This window comes from Acinonyx jubatus, chromosome F2, assembly GCF_027475565.1.
Source record: "Acinonyx jubatus isolate Ajub_Pintada_27869175 chromosome F2, VMU_Ajub_asm_v1.0, whole genome shotgun sequence".
NCBI classification, from domain to species: domain Eukaryota; kingdom Metazoa; phylum Chordata; class Mammalia; order Carnivora; family Felidae; genus Acinonyx; species Acinonyx jubatus.
Window position 1 is genome coordinate 3,874,656 of NC_069394.1, and position 15,247 is coordinate 3,889,902.

General features: G+C 56.0%; 1 protein-coding gene and 1 long non-coding RNA gene across 7 annotated transcripts in view; one reads left to right on the forward strand and one right to left on the reverse strand.

Annotated features, from left to right (window-relative positions):
* TRAPPC9 (trafficking protein particle complex subunit 9) overlaps positions 1–15,247 on the forward strand; it is a 566,520-nt gene that overhangs the window by 493,561 nt on the left and 57,712 nt on the right. The window lies entirely within an intron of this gene.
* On the reverse strand, positions 2,019–12,705 carry LOC128312824 (uncharacterized). The gene is made up of 3 exons (XR_008292616.1): positions 10,161–12,705; positions 8,441–9,204; positions 2,019–7,825 (listed from the first exon to the last, which is right to left on the reverse strand). It is a non-coding gene; the product is annotated as an uncharacterized LOC128312824 (long non-coding RNA).

Genomic DNA, 15,247 nt, shown 5'->3' on the forward strand with positions numbered 1-15,247 from the left:
GCCTCATCCCTACTTTTAGCCCCCGAGCCTGGCACCGCCCTCGCATGATAAATATTCAGATTATGGACGTGTGAGGGAGGGAGTGGCTGGAAAATCAGCACCGAAACGCCATTCTGCTGTTGTCTGGGGTGTGGCCACTCTTGAGGACGCCTGGCCTTCTGTTCGGGTGAGCTGCCCCCGGGTCCTCCGTGGGGCATGCGTCACCGCTCTGTCCCGCAGAGTGCCTGGCTGAAAACAAACCAACCAAGGAACGCAATTTCCCGGGGGTGGAGGTGACCTTTTCCTTAGAACTTATGGAAATTAAATTTCCATTTTTATTGGGAACATTAATTGATCCCACAGGGATGGAGGGCAGAGATTCTTGGGTCAGAGTGTCAGATCAGGGGATCCTGAGGCCACACTTGCTGCCCATGCGGCACCCCGACTGTGTCCTCTGGCCTCCGTTGTGCCGTCCGTGGCCCTCGTCCCGCCAGCCGGCACCGCCTGGGCACAGCTGTGAGTGCTGCGCTGAGCAACGGTGTGGAGGGAGTCCCATACCGGCTCATTTCTGGAGCCAGTGCAGCCACAGGCCCCCGAGGGGAGGCCACCCGCAGGAAGACTGGAGCTGCCCCTCTGCCTGGCCCTGCAGGGCTGCTCTGTGGGTCCTTCTAGGTCCTTCCGAGGACCCAACACCAGCCTCTGCACCCAGGCTGCTGCCCGCAGTGAGATCTTTCCAGTCCCCAGCGCTCGGCCGACCCATCCCGGTGGCCACCCCTCCTGGCCCGGTGATCCAGGGCCAACACTGGTAGCCACTGCTTCACCCACTTGGCCTTACTTGGAGCTTAACAGCAAGTTTGGCTGAGAAACAAAGGAAAACAACCAACAACCCCCGCGTTCACAGTAGCCCTCCGAGGCGGGCGGGGAGGCTGTGCTGTAGACGGACGCCTGACTTCGTCATCCACAACGTAATGCAGAAACTACTGCCCCGTGTCTGGAGAGTGCGTCACAGTCCACAGGGGCTCCTGGTGTGTCGCATCTCCTTTGATCTTCACTATAAGCCTTTGTTTTCGGGTTGAGAGGAGAGGGGACTCACCTCACCTCACATCTTCTAGCCTCCAGGGCCGGCCTTGTCCCACCCCCAGAGACTGCGGTACGGGGAGGACCAGCAGACTCACGCCCTGCCCCCACCTGCCCAGGACTCCCCTCTCCGGCCACAGTGGTTTCCCCTGACGAGTCTGCCCACACTGTCCAGGGCGCCTCGGTGGCCGCGCTCCCTCTGGCACCCACCTGTGTGATCTCCGGGAGCCCTCGTTCCTCACCGTGCTCTGTGTAAGGGAAGGGAGTCTGCCATAGGCACACCCACCTCCCTGTTGGAGACTCCTGTGAGCACAGGAGAGGCTCGGAGGCGTCCTGGAGTACAGATGTCTGAACCACAGCAAGCCCAGCTGGCCCTAAGGGTCCTAGGACCCTTGACCAAGGAACCCACCCTGAGCTCCGTCGAGGACCATGTCCGTGAGTGTGCTTGTTCAGGCAGCGCCCCCCGGCGGCGAGGGCCCCTCCCTGCTCCGCCCACCCTCCCTCCAGCCTCAGTAGTCATGGCGTCAGTGGTCAGACCTTCACAGCATCTTACAGGAACTGGGCCCCCACTGACATGGTCACCTCTCAGTCTGCAAGGGAGGGGCTGCATAATCTGTCTACACTGCCCGGCTTATTCTGACCCCTGAAGGCAGTGCGTTCGAAACCCCAGAACAACTTTTCATTGTTCCCCCACTGACCATGGCAGGGCTCCTTCCAGGAACCTCTGGCCTCCTCCCATCCTTCCAGTTGGTCTTCCTCCTTGGATGACTCCCGCACCCTCCCACACCCACTTCCCACCCAGGCTGTGCTGTGGATTCGTGTCTCCCCCACCAACTGGGGAGATCCAGGAAGGCAGGGACCTGGTCTCACTTCTTCCCCGGGGGTGGAAGCTCCTGGCACAGGAGAGAGGCCCAGGTGTCCAGCAGTGGAGAAATGGTCACATCCCTGATCTCACTGGGTTGCCCGAGGCCCCTGCTTGAGTCGCCGGGGGTTTGGGGCTAGAGGATGACATCCTTGGCCTGGCGTCCGTGTCTTCCTTGAAGCCTTTTCAGATTCCTCACCCACTGCCCCACCCCCACGGTGCCCCCTGCACCTTGGTCTTTTCTCCAAGCCTCCCTGCCGTCATAGGCACCACGGCCTGTCCTCACTCAGGCCCCTTAGCTTGAATGCCCACTCTGCCCCCCAACTCACTCTAACCCTCCCACCCCTTCACTTAATACCCTTTACTCTGTGCCACACCACTGTTCATCCTAAGTCCCAGCTCCCACCTTGTCTATGACAACTGGGGCTCCTCCCCTCTTTATGCCTTTGGAGCAACCAGGCACCTGGAGGGGTCATGTATGGAGTGAGTGTGTCCCCTGCAAGTTCATATGTTGACGTCCTGACCCGCTGTGTGGCTGTGTTTGGAGACAGGGCCTCTGCGGAAGTCAACGAGGGTGGGGCCCCAGTCTGACAGGCGCTGGTGTCCTTGTCTTGTAAGAAGAGGAATGAGAGCTCACGAGTTCCCCATACACTCACCCCGAGGGGAGGCCCTCCCCAGACCCCCAGCTTCCCAGCACCTTGTTCCTGGACTCCATCCTCCAGAGCTGCAGGAAGCAAATGCCTGTTGTCCGAGCCCCTGGCCCGTGGGCTGTTGTTGTAGCAGCCGGAGCCGACCCAGACCGTGGGAACAAGGCTCTGTCCATCTTTGCATTTTCAGAGCCTCGTGCAGCACACGGTCCCGGTTTCTGACGGCCCTGTGTGCTGCTGACAAAGGACACAAGTGCACGTGTACCCTGCAGTTGTCGCCCGGTGGGCACCAGCCCCACTGCCTCCTCCCTGTGACGTCCAGGCAGAGCCTACCTCTCCCCTTCCCACTGCTCTTGGCTCAGTTCTCTCCTCTGCGGGGGCCTAACGCCCGCCTGAGACGTGGCCCCGGCTGCTCTCTCCAGCCCTGCTGGGCTCTCTTCTGGCACCGACGGTCTGTGAACTGGGGCTCTGAGCCTGGGTCTGTCTGTCCCCAGGGTCTGGCACAGGAGTCCTCGGGCAGTGTGTGGGTTCAGCCCCTTCCTTTCACAGCTGGGAGGACCGCACTGAGGAGGCCATTGTGGTCGTGAACCACGAGCCGCCTTGGGCCAGGGTCTGTGTCGCCTCCCCATGCCTAATTCCTTGGCACCCTAGCACTTGGCCGGAAATGAAGGAGTCACTGACGCAACCCAAGGCCTGGCACGGGTCTGGCCCAGCTCGGCCCCAGTGATGGGTTTTCAGTCAAGTTGGATGAACTGGTTTGTCCGGAGCCTCGAGGCCGCAGGGCTGCTGGGGCAGCCAGGGGCGGGGGAGGAGGGGGCCGGAGCACGCCTTCCCGAGGCCCCCCCTGGGACTCTGTAGCACGCCACAGTCCCCGAGGAAGCCATGCCGACTGAAAGGGCAGAAGTCAAGGCCGTTGTGCTGAGAAAGAACTCTCCAATCTCTCTGCTTTATTGCTCAGCCACTTAACTAATTCTCAGAGTGAGGAACAATTTAGGTCCAGCCAATAGCTGCACGTGGTGCTGTGATTCATTTTCTCTCCATCGAGCTCCGCAGGGAGAGCTCCAGCTGCTACCTTTTTGATTCCTATTTACCAGGTTATTACGATGCTGAGAATCCTTGATCGCTCTACGCTGAAGCCGTAACAAGCCTAGGGACCCTGTAAGCAATGACAATGGTTACACCAGTTATAAGCCTTGCCATTGGTATTGGTTTTCGGTCTAGAAAGCGCTTTAAAACCGCGTGTTACACTTTTTTAAATTATAGAAGTAATCCCTGTTTATTTTAACCAGTGAAATAATAGAGGCGGGTATGAAACGTACTGGCCCCCCTACCATTTCCATCCTTCCAAGAAGAAACCCAGTAGCAACACCCTTGCATTGAATATACATATTTGTGTCTGTCCATACGTTTCTCCAGGCTCACAAACTGCATGTAGGTGTAATTTACACCCATATGACCCATATTTCTTTGACACACGTGGGACCCTGCCATTTTTGGATTCTTCTGAGGTCCATGTACTTGACATTTCAGTGAACACCCAGCCTACCTCCCAAAGCAAGAGCTGCCGTAGTGGTTCTCGCACCTGCCTGCCCGTGTCCTCACGTTTCCATCTAATGTCTCCATACTTTGTGCTCTGCCGCGTCAAACGTGGTGTCGTGCTGCTTTGCCTTTCCCCAGGTACCGGTGAGGTTGGGGCTCTTCAGTCCGCTCCTTGAATTCCCTGTGCGCGTCTTCCACCCCTCCTAGAAGATCCTTTCTTTGTCTTTCCCGTCTGTAGGAAACTAGCCTGGGCTTAAGAGCCGATCGTCTGTTACATGTGCAGCGGGTACATTTTCCCACTCTGGTGTTTCTTCTGATTTTGTTTACATGGCTTTTGCCATACGAAGTCTACTTTGTGCAGTCTTCAAGTATGTCTCTCTTCTTAGGAATGCCTCCCCCACTTTCTCCTGTATACATGTTCTCTTGATTTCTTTTTTTTTTTTTACCCTCTGATTTAAAGCATTAATCTATCTGGATCTTACTTGTGGATGTAGAATGAGGTGGATCCTGAATTTTGTGTTCTGAGATGTTTAGTCTGTTATGCCAGGACCAGTTTATTTTGGCAAATATTCTTTCTCCTCTTAACTAACATGCCACCTGTGTGACATATTTAGTTTCTTTATAAACACGGGTCTGTCTCTGGAGTCTCTTATCTGTTGTATTGAGGAGATTTGCCTGTTTCTGCACAGATATCATGGCGGCTTTAGGCTGTTTTAATATCTGCAAAACAAGTCTCTTCTTTAAAAAAATTTTTTAATGTTTATTTATTTTTGAGGGAGACAGAGCAGAATGCAAGTGGGTTAGGGGCAGAGAGAGAGGGAGACACAGAATCGGAAGCGGGCTCCAGGCTCTGAGCTGTCGGCACAGAGCCCGACGCGGGGCTCGAACTCACGAGCTGTGAGATCATGACCTGAGCCGAAGTCGGACACTCAACGGACTGAGCCACCCAGGTGCCCCAAAAGCAAGTCCTTCTTGCTGTGCTTCCTTTTAAGCTTTCCTTAAAGCTTGTCTGTCCCCAGGGTCTGGCACCGGAGTCCTCGGGCACTATGTCGGTTCAGCCCCTTCCTTTTACAGCTGGGAGGACCGCACTGAGGAGGCCATTGTGGTCATGAACCATGAGCTATATGAAGTTCTATGTCCATATGAAGTTTGAGGGCATTTTTGTTCACTTAAAAATTAACATTCTAATTAGACATTAGAAACAAATTTACAGGTTTATGGGCAGTTGAGCCTTGAACGACCCGGGATTGCCCTGCAGAGGCCCACTGACAGATTTTTTTAGCACTGTAAAAGTATTTCTTATGATTTTAACAGTTTCTTTTCTCTTTATTGTAAAAATGGTGTCTAACGTGTAACATGCAAAGTAGGCATTAGCCCTTTACTCTATTGGTAACAGTAGGCTATTAGTAATTAAGTTTGGGCAAATAAAAAATGATACACAGATTTTTGACCACACGGGGTGGGGAGGCCAGCGCCCCTTAACCCCTAACCCCCACGTCATTCAAGGGTCAATTGTGTAGGTAAAATATTTGCTTTCTCATAAAAATATTTCATATAATTTTGTTTTCGCCTAGTCCTATTTTATTGTTTTCAGAAGCCTTCTGCATTTTTTTTTCACCAAATGACTTTTGGCATTTATTAATCTAATTAATACAATCATAATTTCTTTCCCATTTTAAGTGTAGTGGTGATTCAGGCCAGGCTGATAGATTTCTTGATGCGACCCATCCTTAGAAGAAACCATTCTTGGTCACGGTGAATTGTTTTATTGAAGGGCTGTTGGATTCTGTTTGCTAATACTGGATTTAGATTTTGTTGCCTGTGTGCTCCTAAGTGGAATTTCTTTCTAGTTGTCTCTGAAACGCTGTCTCCCCTGGGTCCCCTCTGGGCACTGATGAGGTCCCTATCTTTGGGGGTTCCCCACAACAGTGATCGTGCTGGGGGATAGCCATTGTGATTGATAAGTGTACAAGGGGCGGAGGGGCCAGAAAATGGTGTGGGTTGTACCTGGGAGGTCACGGAAGGCTTTTGCAAGGTGCTGGCACTTGAACAGATCCTTCTGGACGGAGTGAGATGGCAGAGGAGGAAAACTGTCCAGACATGTGCTGGAGTACACGTGGACTGGCTCACATTTTCAGGAATTTTATGACTTCAGTTAACATGACACTGGTAGCTGGAAATCAGCAGGGTGGGAAGAATTTACATCATGGAAATTGGCAAATGTGACAAGTCAGTTTGCGTTTTTTTGTTCTTTGGGTTTTTTTTTTTTTTCCCCCAAACAGTGGGTTGTTAAATGTTTGGTCGCCGTCTTCTTACCTTATCCTGAGCTCCTAATCAGAGTCACTTCGAGGGCCTGGTACTTGGAAAAGGGGAACGCGGCAGAACTTGGGAGTCAGAAGCCTGGGCTGAGGGCGGGTGACTGGACAACCCCCAGCCTGTCTCCTCACCCGTGAAATGAGGGCAATAATCCCTACACAAGTGCGTAATCAATACGTGTCAATCACTTAGTGTTTATTGGTACGTGTTGGCCTAAAAATAAAATGGTGAAACTCTACATTAATTCGGCACGTTGTTGGGATCTTCCTGTTTATCTTTGGGATTTAGGAGTGGTTCTGTAGGACATCGATAAGGTCACCTCCGACCCAGGGCGCAGGTCATAATGTCTCCTGGCGTGTGCTGTTCGAGGTCACCCCTGAAAGTCTCTCACCTGAGCCATGGCTGTCCCACCACGCTACAGAACAGCAGGGGCTCATGGCTGGGGCCCTCCAGCAGTGGCAGAGACTAAAATAAGGAAAAGCCTTCCAAAGCGAAGGCTACCCATCACTCTGCCCACCAGCCTCATGACGGCAGTGAGCAGGAAGCAGCCACGGGTAACGTAAGGAATGAGAAGTGAGGTTTAACCAAGTGCGTGGAGCAGGGAGTCCAGGGAGGCAGAGAGGGCTTTCTTAGGCTCTATAGCAGCTATTTTGAGTGACGCAGGGATACGTCACGGCCTGGGTGCCTGAAGCGGCTGTGAGCCACGGTTCTTCCGCCGTGTCTTCCCCCGTTCTCTGAGTGGCTCATGTGCTGCTCAGTTGTCAAGGAAGAAGGAGCTTCTGAGACGCCATTGCCATAAGTAACGTTCTAAGGGTCTGTCTTCAGACAAGCCAGAGCCGTCCCTTCCCTTCCTCGTGTCCTGCCTATACTGGCTGCACTTGCTGAGCAGGAGGTCGCGTCTCCGAGCCTCCCCGGTGCAGCTCCAGGCCGGGCACCTTGTGTCTGCTCAGAGGCGGGATGGACGGGAAGCCCTAGGCACAGGTCTGGCCCCCAACAGTGGTTGGCACGTGTGCTTGTTTACATCCAGCCGCGTGGAGGGCAGGGCTTAAATGGCTTATAAAGGTCCATTAAAAAAAAGAAAAAAAAAAAGAACAGACATTTAAACTGAGGCAGAAGGAGAAAGGAAGAAGTGTGGTCATTAAAGGGAGGCAAAGGAAAGCCATGGCATGTGTCATGGTGGCCTCCGGCTGCACGAGGCCTCTGAGCATCGGGTGGGGGAGGACCCTTGGGGACACAGCCCCCGTTCCCAGCAGGGCAGAGGCCCACCGCGGCATTCTCTCCAGAAGCACAGCCAGGTCGTCCTGACTCGTGCTTCCGTCTCTGAAATGTGAATGTTACCTACGGAGGAAACCATCCTCTTAGGAGATGTCCCTTCCCACTTGTAGGCACTGTTGAATGGAAAGTCCTAGAAAGGCAGTTAGAAGGAACCCTTGGTAACCGTGAGACGTCCTTGGAGGCATCGTCAGGATCAGAAGGAACCATCCAGCCCCTGCCCCTCTGCCAGCCCCTGCCACCCATCTCCACAGTGGGTGGGCCAGTGGCGCCAGGTCCTGGCTGGCCCCGTGCAGCTGGGCTCTCAGAACCGTCTGTGTGCCTGCCTGGGCCTACGCGATCCTAAATGTGCACTTGGTGGACTGACAGGGCGTTTCCTGAATGAACTCACACCTTCCCCGCCTCCCCTGGCCTCCCCAAACCCCGGCTGGGCCAAGCTGCTTTGGGTCTGGAACCCTGGCTGTCAGCCCCGTTCTGGGAACAACCCAGCTCTCCTCTGCACCCTGCTTTGCCTGAGCAACTCCTCTCTTGTCTGGCCTTCCAGAAGCCTCCTTGGTCAGCGAGTCTGCCCAGAGTGCCCTGCATGTTGTCTGGTGGACGTTCACCAACCGTCATGATTCTTAAGGGTCTGGCCCCGTGGTAAGGAGCACAGGCTTGGGGTCAGGCTGCCGGGCTCACCTCCTGGCTCTGATACCTCTGCCCGTGTTGCCTTGTACTGTTCCTCAGCCTCTGTGGGCCTCGGCCTTACCTTGCAGGGTGGCTGTGGTGGTCCAGGGCGTGACCAGGAGCGGTGGTTAGAGCAGGGCCGCTCTCATCCTCGCTGACGTTCCCTCGTTAGCCCAGGCCGGCCTTCTCCACCGTGAGCCCCCGCAGGCAGCACGGAGCCTGGCCCTCGGTGGACCCCGGCGGGTTGAGGCAAGTGAGTGGATGGGCGCTGGGCGTCAGTGGAACATGGAGCCATCCTGGTGACTTAGAAACAGAATTTGGGTCTCAGGGCAGCTGTGTGACCTCGAGCAGGTGACCTACTGCACCCGGACCCCAGTGTCGACTCTGACACGGGGTGATAGAGTTTGCCTTCTGCTGGGCCCTGACAGCTCTGTCCCTTCTCCTCCCCAGCTGTCACTGGCGGGCAGACCAAGTGATTGCCCGCAGCGTCCCTTTCCCCAGCCTGCCCTGGGGTGCAGCTGGCCCAGGCCGAGGGGTGGGGGAGCCCCTGGGTCCCAGCTGGGCACCTGCCACACCACTGTGCACAGCACCAGTGGCAGCGGGAAGCACATGGGTTGTCTGGAGCCTCAGTGGCCCTGTTGTGTCTACCCTCATGAGCTCCACGGGCACAGGGTCCTGATGCAGCACCGCCTTCTGTGTGTCCTCGGCATTCTTCCCGGAATCTTCCAGCATTTGAAGACTTGGAGGTCTCTCCGCCCCTGGCCTCCGTTGGTTTCTGGGCCGGGCTCGCAGAGTTTGGGGGGATGCTCTGAAGTCAGATCCGGATTCAGAGTCTCAGTCTGTTGCCTGTTAGCCGGAAAGCCCCAGAAAGTTAGTATTCCGAGCGTCAGTTTCACCTCTCCCTGGACATGAAGCTCGTCTCCCCTAACAAGCCTCAGGTCGCAGGTCCCCTTCCCTTCCTCATGTCCTGCTCAGGGCCTCGGCATCAGTCCCATCAGCCATCCTTCCAAGGGGAGCGAGAGGCCTCAGGCCTCGGGGCAGTGAGAGGCCTGGCTTGGCCCTCATACTCTGCTCACCCTGTCACCCCACCAGCACTGCAGAGGGTACATTGTGGACAGACCTTGTAGAGGACACTGGGGCTCAAAGGTCAAGTGACTTGCTCAAAGTCAGGCAAACTCGACGTCCCCTTGGTGTGGGTCCCAAGTCGTCCTCTTGCTTTCTTCCCCCCACCCAGCTAGCCGGGCCTCCCTGCTCTCACCCGCTTACCCGAGGGACTCAGGACAACCTGGAGGACAGCCTGGAAGAAGGGTCGGAAGTGGTAAAGAACTGCCTTCCTGAGGACCTGCCAGGGGTCAGGCACAGAGCTCGCTTTCCACAGGACCCTCCATCACGTATTTCTACAGCGCCCATGATGTCCCCCGCACCTGGCATGCTAAGTTTCTTTCATCCCCCACAGCCAGGCAGGGTGGGCATTTGGCCCATTTCCTCGCCGAGGGGACCAAAGAACAGACCAGCCCTTTGAGGGACCCAGACTCTAGACTCCAGTCTGTGTGTTCCTGCATACCGGTGCACTCAGGAGTCTAAAGTGTCTATTATTTTCATTCCTTAACATTGCCCTTTGATGATTAGTTTTCTGTAAGAATACTTTTTATTCAAATTAACATACACACAGGACTGAAACAGCCCGTTAGTTGCAGGAGACACACGAGGGGACCAGCAGCCCTGTCTCCCTGCATCGCTGAGTCCTGACCCCCGAGCACTCTGACCCCCAGGACGGCTCAGCTGTTCCTTCAGGAACCCACCTCGAAGACCTCGGCCGAGTTAATGCAAGTAGTGGCCACTGGTCTTTCCAGAGCCTCCGGGCCAGACACGCACTGACTTCCGGCCTCTGCCCTCTGACTGTGGGTGGATCGCGGGTTTTGCTTCAACCACCATCATTTCTTCTGTTAATTTTTATTATGACAAGGTGAATATTCTCCAGCAGAGCCATCTATGTGTTACGATTATACTTCGTTCTTTGTATATTGTTTGCTTTTTCTGCAGTTAATAATTGCCCCCTCCCCCTTTTTTTAAATTTGTCCGTGAACCGAAGTTAATTTTCTGAAGCTCTCCACCGGAGCCATAAACCCCTCGCTCACCACCAGCCCCATCGGCTAACCTGCAGGATTTGCTTCGTTCCTGGAGGGCGCCCTCCCGGTGCCCTCCTGTCTCTCTGCCCTTCTGGTCTGTGCGCCCGCAGGCTGCCCAGCAGCGAGATGTCCTGACCGCCCCCACCGGCCAGGCTGCCCTTTTGTGTCTCCTCTGGGCCGAGCCCTGCTTCTCCTGCCCCTGCTTTCTCACACCAGGTCTCCTCCTTCAGCTGGCTGGAGCGCATCCTCGAGTGCTGAGCCAGGAAAGAACACACAGGAAAAAATAGTTTTGAAGTATTGCATGTCTGAAAGGTATCTTTATTCTCCCCCAAACCTAACTGATTATTTGCCTGGATTTAGAACTTGGAATTCTCTTTCCCTTGGAATTTGGAGGGCATTTCTTCCGTCTTCCAGCTTCCAAAAACTTACGTATTTAAAACATGAGTTTCTGAGCTCCTAGTGAGAAGTCTGCTGCTCCGGGAATTCTGAATTGCTGACCTTTGTGAGTAACCCTCCTGCTTCTCCTGGGAGCCTTTGGTATCTTGTCTTCCTCCTCTGGCCTTGTCTAATTTCTCATGATGTCTCCTGGAGCTGCTTTCGTGAAAGTCATTGGGGCCCTTAGTGGGCCGTTTCACTAAGGAAGGAAAAAGCAGGACAATCTCTCCTACGATTTCTTTAATAATCACCCCTTCTGCTCCCTCTGTGTTCTCTCCCAGGGTGCGTGTGAAGCAGAGGTGGGGTCTCCTTAGCTGGCCATTTGATTATCTTTTCTCCCCATTTTCCATCTCTTAGAATTTTTATTCTGCTTCCCAGGAAATGTCCACAAGTGTGTCCAGTCCGTGTCCTGCATTTCTTGTGTTTTTCCAGTTACGCTTTTAATTTCCAAGAGCTCTTCCTTGTCCCACTGCCCCTTTTCACAGCATCCAGTTCTTTCCTCGCGGACGGACTGCCTTCTCTGGGGCCTCTGAGACTATCAGGTAGAGTCGGCTGTGATGTCTTCTCGGCTCCCACACGGCTTCTGTTTGTCCCTGCTCTCCTCTTCTCCGTTATCTGGGCTCTTTCCTTGGAAAGGTTTCTCCAGAGGACTGTGCCCCTGAGCTTTCATTCCTGTCGGGGAGGGGGGCCTTTCCAGTTCCTCGGGGACCCCTCACACTGCCCGGATGCTCCGATCTTCACTCTGGACCGACCCCCAGATCTGCTGACGAGGGCCAGCAGGTCAGAGAAGGCGCTGTTCTTCCCAGCATTCCGTGTCTGATGCCGTGGGGTGGAGTCCACAGGCTCCTCTGCTCAACTTCTGTTGAGAATACGCCTTCTGTCCTCTTGGACCGAGGTCCAGGCATTTAAACAGTGATGTGCTGGTAAATGTTTAACAGCCAGCTGTCTGGGGGAGGGGCCGGGGGGAAGCTCTGGCTGGTGGCATTCGCTGGGTTCAGAGATGCACACATTCCTACGATAGCCAATTTCAGGCTGCCGACACGATGTCATCTACTCATGAGGTCCTGAGCTGTGTCCCTCAGCTCCCTGGACCCAGTGTCCATGCCGCCGGCCTCGGGTCGCATTAGCCTCATGTGTCTCCTGCGCCAGCATCCCACCCCTCACCTCCCACCCTGCTCCCTCCTCCTTGGCACCTGCCGCTGTGTTCAGTGGCCTTCCTCCTCCCTTCTCCCCAGAGTTAGCTGCTCTCTTTCCTCAGCGGCTGTTACCTCTCCCTCCTCCTGGCTTCACGCCTCACTTATTCTGTTGCTGCTCTGTTGGCGGGTGTCAGGAGGCCACGGAGACAAATTTGTGTGTGCCTTCCACCCGTCCCCCGAATCCCGACCACCATGTCCTTCCAGGTCCCTGGTGGTCTACACCCAAGGCAGGTGTGCCCACAGCAACACCTGCTCAGGGAGCCATCAGGGAGCAAGGTGGGAGCGGGGACTGGGGGCACGGGGAAGGCAAGGGAATTGGTGGATATTCGTGCCCTTGGGAAAGTGCTGGTGACCTGGGCGCTGGCCCGCCATTGCCGGTCATTTATCTCGCGGCAACGTGGCTGCGGTGGGCATAGCCACGGCTGTAGGGCGTGTGCCGGCGGCTGGTGTGGGTCTGGGCGTGACGGGGCTGGTCTGTGGGGACCCCCGAGAGAGAATGGAGGCTGCAGTGGGAGGGGAGGAGGAACGGGGCTGGAAGGGCGGGACCTCAGGGGGCAGCTGAGCGTCCTGGGCAGCAGAGGTGACTGGGTCAGAAGGAGACCCCCCCCCACCCCCTGTGCCGTCCGCAGTGAAAGGGTGACCGGGTGGGAAGGAGATCCGTACCGTCCGCACCGAGCACTTGCACAGCTGCCCCTTCTGGAGCAGGCAGCCGCCCGGTGGCCCTCGGTGGTCTCCCACTTTCCCCAGTCCCCGGTCTGCCTCCCCTCAGTACAGCCAGCCTTCGGGTGCTCTGAAAAGGGGACACTCACTCCCGGTCGTGGGGCTGCGGAGTTGCTGTGTCGCCGGCACAGGGCACACCCTGCCGACTCTGCCTCGGACGAGACTGCACTCGGAGGCAGCTGTAGAAACAGCTCTGGTACGGTTCACAGTCACATGTTTTCCTTTTGTGGTAAATGCCGAGCAGGACAAGTTGAGCAGCTTGTCTGTGCTTTGCCTATGGTGCCCTGTCCTCAGAAGGGTCGACAGTGGTGGTCTTGGTGTTTTGTCTGCTGACTGGCGGCTTCAAAGGCGCGTGGGGAAAACCTTGGCTTCTGACTTGGTGAATTCACCGAAAGTTCAGATGCCGTGTTCGGGTAGTGTTCACTTATTTATGATTGTTGGCAAAGTGACCGAAAGAGAAATCCCTCTGCGGCACGGTTGTCCCGGGAAGGTGATGAGCGGGAACCAGGCTCCAAGAGGCTGGAGGACGCACCACGTCCTTCTTGAGAGAGATCAGCCAGCCTCCTGGCTGTTTCGTGGGGCTTTTAAGTGTGTCCCGTGAGGAGAAAGGGTTTGACGTTCTTTGGGCGTCGCCACCCGTGAATCCAGACGGGAACCGTTTGTTGATGGCCTAATGTACCACTTGCCGGGATGGCCTGTCACAGGAGTGGGTGCCCAGCCACGTTCGAGGGACTCGTGTGCGTCTGGCTGCCCCAGGGCAGAGGCCGTGTCTTCTGGTCCAGCTGCCTGCCCAGAGATGATTCTGGCCCGAAGGGTTGGGCTCTGGGCCTGGCCGCCGTGCCGCGACCCCGTGCGGGGTCCAGCAGGGAGCGGGGTGCCGTCCCCACCCCCCACCCCCCCCGGAGGGAAGGCTGTGGCCGGCTGCTCTAGGCTTCCTCCCAGCCACACGCCCAGACACGCACACCACAGCATAGAGACAAATGCACACGTACGGCACACAGACGCATGCACACAGTATAGCAATACACGCAACACAGATACACAACATATAGACACGCAGATAGAACACATAGACACACGCAGCATCACACAGACACAGAACGGTACACACGCAGTAACACACAGACTCCCTCGTGCCACGTAGACACACACACGCACCCATGCTCTCTCTCCCTCCCCCTCTCCACGCTGCAAACCCCACTGCTGCTTCCAGCACAAAGCTTTATTTCCCAAACCAGACACCAGCTCTTAGCATTAGAGGCAAAGACCGTCATTTTTCCAAACAGAATGTGCTGCATGGAGCACATTCCACCATCGTCAGAAATAAACAGCAGTCGATACCTTGCCCACAGAAGAGACCATTACTGAGTGTCTGCCTCGGGGCCAGTGCAAGCGTCTCACAGGGTCTGACCGCGTGCACGGCCCTGTCGCATCTCATCTTGGCGGCAGCCCTGCGCACAGTTGGCTACCATCCGCCTCTTCAAGGTGAAGAGAGCACATCTGAGGGCCGAGGGCAGGGGAGGCCTCGCCTGTCGCTCTGACCACACCTCGTGCGCTGCCATGCCCGGCAGCCCTTATGGTGGTCTGGATACGAAGTGTCTGAGGGAGCCTCTTCCCCCGAACACGGCACCCCTCCTTGTCCCCCCACAAGAGCCAGTTCCCTGCACGCTGGGCCCGTCGACCCTCAAGTGTGTCCTGGGGTCGGCCAGCCCGAGGTGTGGGTGGAAGCCAGCTGTCCCTGTCCCCCGGAGAGGAGTCTGGGTGATTGTGCCGGCCCGGTTCTTGCCACGCCTGTGTATTTCTGAGACAGCCACAGCGTCTCTGGCTAAACTTCTGATGCTCTGAGTGATGGAGAAGTACCAGGATTTTCTAGGATGAGATGCCTTCCTGAAAAGCCAGGCTTTGAGGAGTCACGGGTTGTGAGGGCTGGGGCTTGCCCTGTCAGGTGGCGAGGCCATCTGGCGTGACCCATGCCACTTTCGTGAGTGCCAGGAGTGACCGTGACTTGGCCGGAACCACCCATCCCCTGCTCTGAGCCGTCCTGCCCCAGCGCCCCGCGTGTGAGCAGTCAGACTGCCCCGTCCCCAACCTCGGGGTGCCTGTCAGCTCCAGGACCTGTGTGGGAATGAGGCCGAGGCCACGCAGTGTATGTGTTCAGGGCAGGCGAATTTAAATCTGGCCTTCTGTGTGGACTTTGCAAAACTTACCTAAGCTCTGCGAGCCCGGATTTTCCCATCTCAACAGTGCCAGCCCCTGCCTTGTTGACTCCTGGGGGCATCGCCCGAGGTGAAGGCATGCTGGGGCGCCTGCCGAAGTGGCTGGTTCCAAGGCGGGCATCAAAAGCTTACCGCTTCTCTATCTGCTCATGTGCCTCCCCTCCTTCTTGATTTTATGGTGCGGGTTAGGAGG